The sequence below is a fragment of the Balaenoptera ricei genome, chromosome 17 (assembly GCF_028023285.1).
Source record: "Balaenoptera ricei isolate mBalRic1 chromosome 17, mBalRic1.hap2, whole genome shotgun sequence".
NCBI lineage: Eukaryota > Metazoa > Chordata > Mammalia > Artiodactyla > Balaenopteridae > Balaenoptera > Balaenoptera ricei.
The window spans coordinates 17,547,586-17,557,563 of NC_082655.1; positions in this window are offsets into that span (position 1 = coordinate 17,547,586).

Here is a 9,978-nt window from a genome sequence, read left to right on the forward strand (position 1 = left end):
AGAATGTAAGACTCACAAAGATAATTTCTGGGACTTTGGCAGAGTTGAGAAGAAAATAAATTATTTTGGGTAAGGCAGGATAAACAATACTTTGTAGAAGGCAATTTTCATATACTATTTCATTTGATCTCCACCAATTCAGTGAAGTATGTACTATGGTTACTTATTTTAAAAATATGGACATTTTTATTCTGATGGATTATCTAGTCCAAAGCAATGCTAAAATTCAGGAATTTAAACCCTAGTGAATCCTTGAATTGAATCAATTGCTGTCTGATTCAAGTATCTTCTTTCCACTTAATTCCTGCTTTGCAACCTATACTTACATTCTGAAAGTGTTAACTCCTTCTTTCAATATTCTCTTCTCCACTAAAGATTTTCATTTTCCTCTCTCATTAAAAATTGTTTTTTGGAAAGGAACAATTAAATCTCTACGTTTGTAACCAGAAGAACAATCAAGCAAACCTGTTGATATTGAAGTTCCATTAATATCGTCTCAATACCACCATTTCAAAAGACCAGAAAATTATCTGCAGGACATGTGTTCATGTTGGTATACTTAAAGCCACACCCCTTGGGCAGCTGCCCAATCTACACAGATGTGCAAAAACTCACAAGGTCCACCAAGAAAAGTACCCAAGCCATCTCGATCAAGTTTAACTATTGTAGCCAGCTTTCCAGGCTTTCAGGGTGATCTCTTGCCCTTTATGGATAAAGTTTGACTAAAGCTTAACTAAATACTTGCTGGACAGAATCAGTCTCAATCTTTGACAATTATAGGGGCCTTTCTGGCCCCCGATATGATGATGATGGTGATAAGCAGATAAGATAGATAGATAGATAGATAGATAGACAGATAGATGATACAATTTGCAGATCAATAAACTTATTTATAGGGTCATGCTGATTTGAATTGCTTGGCCATTATCACTACAATTAGCAGCAGCAATATCACCTCCATCATGATCATCAACATCTTCAGCACTCCATAAATTCGCAGATCACTGGGTTATTTATAAAGTATCTTCATATATGCTATCTTGTTTCCTTTTTTTACCCTGGTCAGTAATTACATAAATTAGTCAAGATAATATTTTCATTTTACAGGGAAGAAAACTTATTCATGGTAGGTGAAACGGATTGTCTAAGTTCACAAAGATGAGTAAAATAGATACAGCATAGTATAGCTAGCATAACATAGATAGCAAAATAAATTTTCTAATTCAAGTCATGTAACTCTAGATCTCATGCCACATGACGTGTTTTAAAAATTATCATCTATATACTATTTATCTCCTTAATGTAACTACTCTATTAAAGACTTATTGCAGTTCCTATAATGTTATTTATACTTTCTAAGTCATTTTAAAACTAATCTTCTCATGGCATGCTTTAAACGTCATTAGATATGTATTTATGGTATGGTCATCATATGGTATGGTCATATGGTAAGTATGGTCATCTTCTGATCCACAGCTATGCCCTTCTCTTATTGTCTTCAATTATTTTTGCAAATTATTTTGGTGTTCTAAGACCCACTTCCCATATGGTGGTGGTGGGGTTCCCTCACACTTCCAATAAGCAATTCTGGGACACCAGCAGGGTGTCCAAGAATTCAATCCAATTCTGACACTACCAACCCAGAGACAGCATCAGATTCCACAGGTTATGTGTTCCGTAGCCCCTCCACCCACACCCACACACTTCAGACACCAGTCTCAAGCCCAGGTTGTTATTTATACTTCTGACCAACTGGTTATAAATTTGAGGTTCCCACAACCCTCTCCTTGGGTTTAATTAATTTGCTAGAGCAGCTTACAAGACTCAGAGAGACATTTTGCTTACTAGATGATAGGTTTATTATAAAAGGATATAACTCGGGATTAGCCAGATGAAGGAGGGGCACAGAACGTGGTACAGGGAAAGGGTGTGGAGCTTCAATGCTCTCTCTAAGTGCACCACTCTCCCCCAGCTCCACAAAGTCACCAGCCAGGAAGCTCTCTAAACCCCATACTTTGGGGTTTTTATAGGCCTTCATTACATAGGCATGATGAATTACATCATTGGCCATTAGGGGTTGATTCAATCTCTAGTCTTTCTCTCTCCCTAAAGGTCAGAGGGATGGGATTGAAAGTTCCAACCCTATAATCACATGATTGGATCCACTGGCAACCAACTCTCATCCTTAAGCTCTTTCCAAAAGCCACCTCATTAACATAACAAAAGACGCTTTTATTGTTCTTATCACTTAGGAAGTTCAAGATTTTTATGGAGGTCTGTGCCAGAAGAGGGGACAAAGACCAAATAAGCATTTCTTTTTATAAATCACAATATCACAAAATACTCCCAACTTTTACCACCATGTGACTGGCATGACATCCCCAAAACTCTCCAAATGTCCACGTGAAATAAATGTCATGGTGTCAAGTAAGACCTCCATGACATTGAATCTAAACTCTGTACTTTAATAAATCTTTAGCAGCTTAAGTGAGGTTATACAAAGTCTAATTGAGAGTTACCTTAGCTACCAAGTTAGCTGTCCTACAGATCCCATTGTTATCCCCTGGAAAAAAATTAATAAAAAGAAACCTCAATTAAATAGGGTTGGGAGACCAGAAGGGGGTGCTCTTACACCCTGTGAACATAGTAAAGCCCAACAGGAAGAAGAAAGACTCCTCTTCTTTCTTTACAAGGACTCAGCCCATGAAAAGCCATAGGCTCTTTGTTTAAGATAGACTTCCCAAATTCCTCTTCCTCTCTATAAAAACATTCTCCTTTGTGTGGAGGACTTGCCTGTGTCTCATGATTGCAGACCCCAAACTGCAATGCTCTGCTTATCATGAATAAACCTGTCTTTGCTGGAGAAATATCTGGCAGTCTATTTGTTTCCGGTCAACACCTTTCTGTAATTCAACATACCCGAGATCAGATCATAGCTGCAAAGCTCTTTGTGAACTTAGTCAGTGTGATTCTCCAAAAAATAGTAATAAATGTTGGGCTGTGAAAATTTAATAGGATAATCCATGAGAGCAATTAACGCAATAACTTGACTATAGAAGGGAGTCAGTCAATAAGTAATAGCAACAATACTAAAATGATTAATAATAATTTATTTTTTCTTTTCTTTAGAATGAAGTAAATTTTGTTTCTCCCTATAGTTTTTTTCTTTGATTCTTATTTTGTCCTGGAATTCACATAAAACAAACCTATTCCATCTCCATGTATGTATAGACTGTCTATAGAGAACACTCAATAAATATCTTAGGAGGTCACCTAAAATAAAAACAATAGCTACTAATAATCATGTTTTGTTTTGGTCTTTTTCTTACATTATGTAACATATTCATGACAGTTTTGTAAGATGCGTTATTGAATTAGGTTTTAACATGTGAGGATACTCTGGTCCAGAAGTTTTCATTTCAATAAGAAATGGATACAAGATTTAAACCTGGACTACCTCGTTGTTCCCTTCCCAATATGCTTTTCTACCCACCAGGTTAAGCTAGATTTCTGTTTCAGGAAACAAATTGCAAACACACAAGGGACTTGGTGTATTACTTTCCCATAATTTTGTAAGCAGTAAATCTTGAGCACAAAAAAAATTTTTTTAATTTAATGGTAAAATTTTAGGTACCAATGAGGATCAATGGGAAATACATTTATTTTGAATAGAGTAATTTCTAGAGTCCTTTAACTCATACAAAAAGATATTAGTACTTCTAGACATACGTTTGAAGATGTTTGCCATGTTTGAAATCTTGGAATGGATTCTGATGATGTTACTGAAACTGGTTTAAACGGACAGTTTGGGATGTAGGGCTTTTACCAAGCAGCCTGACCAGCTGAAGGCAAAACATGTTTATCCAATATAATCTTGTAACATTTTGAAGACCTGGAACTTGAAGGTGACATTGCATATTTCACAAGTTTGCAGTTGCTAAAAGCCACAAATGTTAGACACTCAGGAAGAGTACAGGTTGGATGTTTCAATACATTTGAATTCAAGGTGATAACAAATGCAACATTTCTTTGTTTAGCTATAAGATTTTGAACATGAATATAATGGGCCACAAAGTTCTAGACTTGAATTTTTACCCAAGGGGATATATTACCTGGAAGTATGATGATTTAAAAACAATTAATCAGTGTATCTTTTGCTTGCTATTTCAGTAAAAGTAAAGGAGTTAAATTCTTCCCATAGGAGGATAAAAGACAATCCTGTAGCTCTCTCTCCCTCCTCTTTGGCTCAGGCAGTTGTGATTACCTTTTCAGGATAACAATAGCAAGAATTCACAAAACAGACAGATATGCTGGAAACCCTGAGTATGAGGATCACTTTGGGCATGAAACACACAAGGGAGGAATGTTCTGGCACCATCACCACATGTGGTCACAATAACGACAGAGGGAAAAATCCAAAAAAAATTTTATGTATATTCATTATGCAAAATAAAATTCTGTTCTGAAATGTTGCATGGCTTCCATAAACAATTGTATTATTTGAAAAATAACAGAGCTACATGCCTCCGATTTATGTGAAATCTTGGCTTGGTTCTTCTCTCATTTTGAAGAATTTTTAGACTTTCCCTCATATTTAATTACTTAGTAAATTGAAGAATACCAAAGAAAGATTATTTTGTCCCACTGAGAAAAATCTCAATATTATGCAGTATATATTAGCTTCTCTTTTTTAAACAGAAAAACAGAAACAGATTTATAATCCTCTCCAATCTACCTCTCAAATAGCCAGAAGGGCAAGAATCAACCTGGCAGAATGACAACCAAAATCGCTCTTCTAGTAGAATGTATATTCTGGGGTAAATACTGAAATAAACAAGAAAATATATAACCTCAAAGTTTTAAGCTATGAAGAAAATAAAATAATGCAGTGTAATAGAGAGTGGCTTTGGGTGTATTCATTTTCTATTTCTGCATAACAAATTGCCAGAAATCTAGCAATTTAATGCAGAACAATTTATCAACTCACAGGTTTCCTAGATCAGGAGTCTGGGCATGAGTTAACTGGGCCATCTGCTCAAGGTCTCATCAAGTTGAAATCAGGATGTTAACTGGAGTTATAGTCTCATGTGGAGCTCAGGGTCCTCTTCCAAGCACATTCATGTTGATGACAGAATTTAGTTCCTTGCAATTGTAGGACTAAGGTTCTTGTTTTCTTACTGGCTATTGGCCAGAGGTAATCTCAGCATCTTGAGGCCATCCTGAGGTCTATGCCATGTGACTCTCTGTGGACTCTCACAAAATGATTTTTTACCTCTCCCATATAAACAGAAGAATATTTCTGCTTTCAAAGGACTTGCTTGATTATGTCAAGGCCACCCAGGATAATCACCCTTTGGATTAATTTATAGTCAACTTACTAGGAGCCTTAATTACATCTGCATACTCCCTTGTGCCAAACAACATGGCATAAATCATGACAGTGATATTCTAATGTATTCACAGGTCTTATGCGCACTTAAAAAGAGTGGATTGTACGTGGGTATGGGTAATTGTGGGTCATCTTAGAATTCTTACTACTTCAGTGCATAGTAAGCCCACAACTCTAACTAGCATAGCCAAGAAAGACTTCCTAGGGATATCATATTTGAGTTGAAACTTGAATGTTGAGAAGCAGCCAGCCATATAATAATCATAGAAAAAATATTCCAGCAGAAGAAACGACTGTGTGAAGTCTCTGCTGTGGGAGATAACTTTGTAGGTATGGGAAACAGAAGGTCCGAGTGCCAAGGGAAGAAGGATAAGATCACGGAGGAACTTGCAGGTCATGCAAACTTCAACTTTTAAGATAATTAGTGGGCTGCATTACATGATTCATATGAAATTCGAATTCAGTAGGGAGCTCAATGGAAAGTATTAGGATGATTTAAGCAGTAAAGTACCATAATCTATTTCTTTATAAAATTTCAAAAGCTTTCGGGTTGCTTTTCATAATTACTTTTTACATTTAGTAATTAAAAATGCTTGCAGAGTTCAATTACTTAGTTGAAATGGAAAAATTCTTTGAAAAACAATAAATACCAATACTCATGAAAGCAGATATAAATAACCTGTATAGCGTTATATTTATTTTAAAAATTGAAATATAGTGAAAAACCTCACACGAAGAGAACTCTAGGCCATGCTGTTTTAATATGAATTATACCAAGTATTTAAGAAAGAAAAACACAATTTTTTAAAAATTCTTCCAGAAATTTGAAGAAAGTACACATCCCAAATCTTTCTATAAGGATAGTGTTCTTTGAATACCAAAGCCAGACAAAGAAATTATAAGAAAAAGAAATTACAGACTTATATGCCTTATGAATATGCATCCAAAATTTCTTAATATAGGTTTGCTAACTTAAGTCAAATCATATATAAAAGGATAATACATCATGATCAAAATTGTTATATCCCAGTAATGCAAGATTGGCTTAATATTTTAATATTTGACTTCATCAATTTAATTAACCAGATTAACAGGCTAAAAAATATGATTATCTCAGTAGATGCAGAAAAACATGTATCAAAATCCAATATCCATTCCTGAAAAAAAAGGTCTCATCAACCTAGAAATAGAAGTCACATTCCTTAGTCTAATAAAGGGCATCTATGAAAACCATATACTTCACACCACATTTAATGGTAAAAAACCCAAATGCTTTCCCTTGAAAGTTAGGAACAGAGAAGAATACTCAGTCACTTCTATTCAATATTGTAATAGATGTTTTAGCCAGTGCAATAAGTCAAGAAAAATATAATGACTTGGGTGTCTATATATGCAGAATAAAAAATGCTTGAATTCTTTTCCTTCCTGAAGATCACCAGCTTGCTTGGATGTGTTTGTATGACTTTCAGTCTCCTTTAGAATAAGGTAGGCCTTGGCATCACCTCAATCATTTTTTTCCTTCAATAGTTGAGGTAAAGGTGGAGGAGAAGGAAAGAAACAGGTGCATGGTAGATGACAGTGGCACCATTCTGATAAGCAAAGCACATTTACTTTCTTGTTTCCAGCAGCATGGCTGATGCACATCATTTAGTATTTCAAAGATACTTTATCTTTTCTCTCCTATTTAAAAACAACAAATGCTTTTGGGAGAAAAAGACAGTATTTATTAAATGTAGACTGTATTACAAGTATTAGTATATAGAAGCTACTCATATTATTTTCAATAATTATTAATTTCAATCTTATTTAAATCTTATTTAATCATATCTATCCTATGATGTAGGCATTACTAACCCCAGATTTCATTTTCTAACCTTAGTATGACAGAGATCATAAGTGGCAGAGCTAGAATTTGATCCCAGTTCCTTGTGACTCAAAGTCCCCTGCATGTTCTCTTACACAAACATCTTGCTACCCATGTCAATGTTCTCAGTCAGCTCTCTCCAGCCAAAGTTTTAAATATGTATAATTACTGCTTCTAATGTAGCTGTATTAAAGCAGTTTTGAAGTTAAATGAACTAGATAATATATATTAAATCATATACGTGTGGGTTTTCCAATATCCTTCTTTCATTTTCAGCCTGAAATAGAATATTTGAAGGGTTATATTTTTATATTCCCTTGCTATTTCTATGCTGCGATTTATATATATATATCTTTGGTCTGTGTTCTGCCTTTAATAGCTTTGGAATACAATACAGAAAATATAAATTATACATTGGACATAATAATATTATAGAGCAACACAGTTGGCCTGGTGGATCAAACACAAGATTAACTGTCAAGAAACTTGAGTGGAACATCTCTTGACATTTAATGCTTACTTTTCTTTATTTCTTTTCTTTTTTTGTTCTTTTTTCTTTCTTTTGTTTTCTTTCCTTTTTTGGTTTTAAACTGCATAAGCCTTCTCTTCAAACAACTTCTTTAACTAATATCTTGGCCGTTTCCTTAGCTCCATCCCTTAGCAAATCTGCCAGTAAAAACACTGTGACTTCACTCTCTGATTTTACCATGAGAACTCTTCATTTTCTCCTAAACATCTCCATCTTGGGTTTGTCTTTCAAACAATCCTTGTTAATGTGAATAATTGACAAGGCAACAAGCATTATACCAGGCATTTAGGAAGATGCTAAATAAACTAAATAAATATTAGTTTTGCTTCCATTTCTATTGCCTTGAAAATTTTATTTCACAGTCTTTTCTGTCACTGCATTATGAGCTAAAGGAGAAAAGATAAAGAGAAACAATTGCTTTTAGCACTGACTACTTGCCCTCTGCTTCAGATTTTCCTCCTGTAAGAAGAGATATTGATGATTTTGAAATATATAGAAATAACTTCATAGCCTAGGATCAGTGGTCCAACTAATTGACTTAAAAGATATGAATGGATTTATTAAGGGTATATTAAGAGTACACAAACACTATATGTAATTTATTTCTTACAGAACTTACAATCCTTTTAGTTTCTATTATATGAATTTAACAGATAAAAGAAAAGAGAACCAGAGATTTAAAGAAAATCACCAGAACGAGTAAATGTCAATGCTAAAATTTGAAATTGGAGATTTCAAGTCTCTCTGACATCAAAAACCCTTATTAGTAACATGACATTTGGCATGTTGCTTTGAGCTTCAGATTTCTCAGTTGCAAAGGAAGGTGGGTGGTGGTCATTCATTTCATTCTGAAGTATTTATTGAGCTATTATATGCTAGACATATGCTAAAGATATAATAGTAAGCTAAGCACAGAAATGATGTGTAACCTTATAGGGTGACAAATATTAAAATAATCATACTGAAAAATGAATAACCAGAAACTGATTTCAGATACTCTGGAAGATAGAAACACGATTCTATGTTTCATTCTTATGCACATAAGGAATGTTTGGAGTAGGGATAGAGGGGGAGAAGGTGGGCAAGTTTCCCTTGGGAAGTCCTGAAAGTGAAAATAGTAGGAGCAGATGTTGGTGGTGAGAGGAGCATGGCTTTTTCAAGGACCCAAGTTTTGTCATTGGAACTGGATGGAGTGTAAGGGAGATTTCCACAACAAACTCTTTCTAACCAATGCGGTTGTTCTGTGGTTTAAAGTCAAACAGGGGCAAGGCTAGCCAGGGCAAAGTGCTTTGTAAATTAGGAATCACTATGTTAACATGAAGGTTTGTGGAAGTTTTGCTGATCTCTTATTTTAAATGACTAGAACGTTTCCCCCAAACTATTCTTAACGTCTTAGCGTAGAGTGGAATCTTTTCATGGCATAAAATTGGGGTTTATGGAGGAGCTTCTGTTTCAACAGTGACAGAGCTGGAGACAATTCTCAACAGACGTTAGCTTAACTCCTGGGGTGAAAGTGTGCTTCAAAGCATCAAATATGCAGCCCCTGGCTGTTTCTAAAGAAGCTACCCTCAGACTGACAATTCTCATTTGTAGTTTGATTAACCATGAATGTGGGCTTCTTAGCTGAAGTGGGGAGAGTCAGAGAAACCCAGGTTGTTTCATAAGCCAGAGGACAGAGGAGAATTCTCCCCACTGGAGAGTGAAGGAAGCAGTGGAGAGAAACATATAAGCTGGTGACTGATGGGTTGGTAGGTGAGTGGTCCTGCAGCAAAGACAACAAATTTCCGCCTGGGAGTCTTGCCCACCTTCCTCCCAGGTTTGCTTTCTAGTGAGGACTGCACCACACCCTCTTTCCAATGCAAGATATGGGGATAGCGACTCATCTCCTTCCCAATCAAAACTATTTTCTTTCACTCAGAGCACCTAAGAACAATTGCTTGCTGAATACAGCTTCCAAATATGTATGTAAAAGTTCTTAAGACTCCTGGCTTGACTGTGTTGGGGGTTTAGGAGTCTACCGTCAGGTACTGCGTGAAGTGTTTAATGTTGCTTCTGAAGATTGTTATCTCTTGATTTAACTTGGCCCTCTGTAAAGGAAAGGCAGCACGGGGCCTGGTGACATGCATGGGCAAGGGACTATTGCACTGGTGCTACCACTATAGTTCATTTGTCACCAGGCAAGCAATTTATCAACCA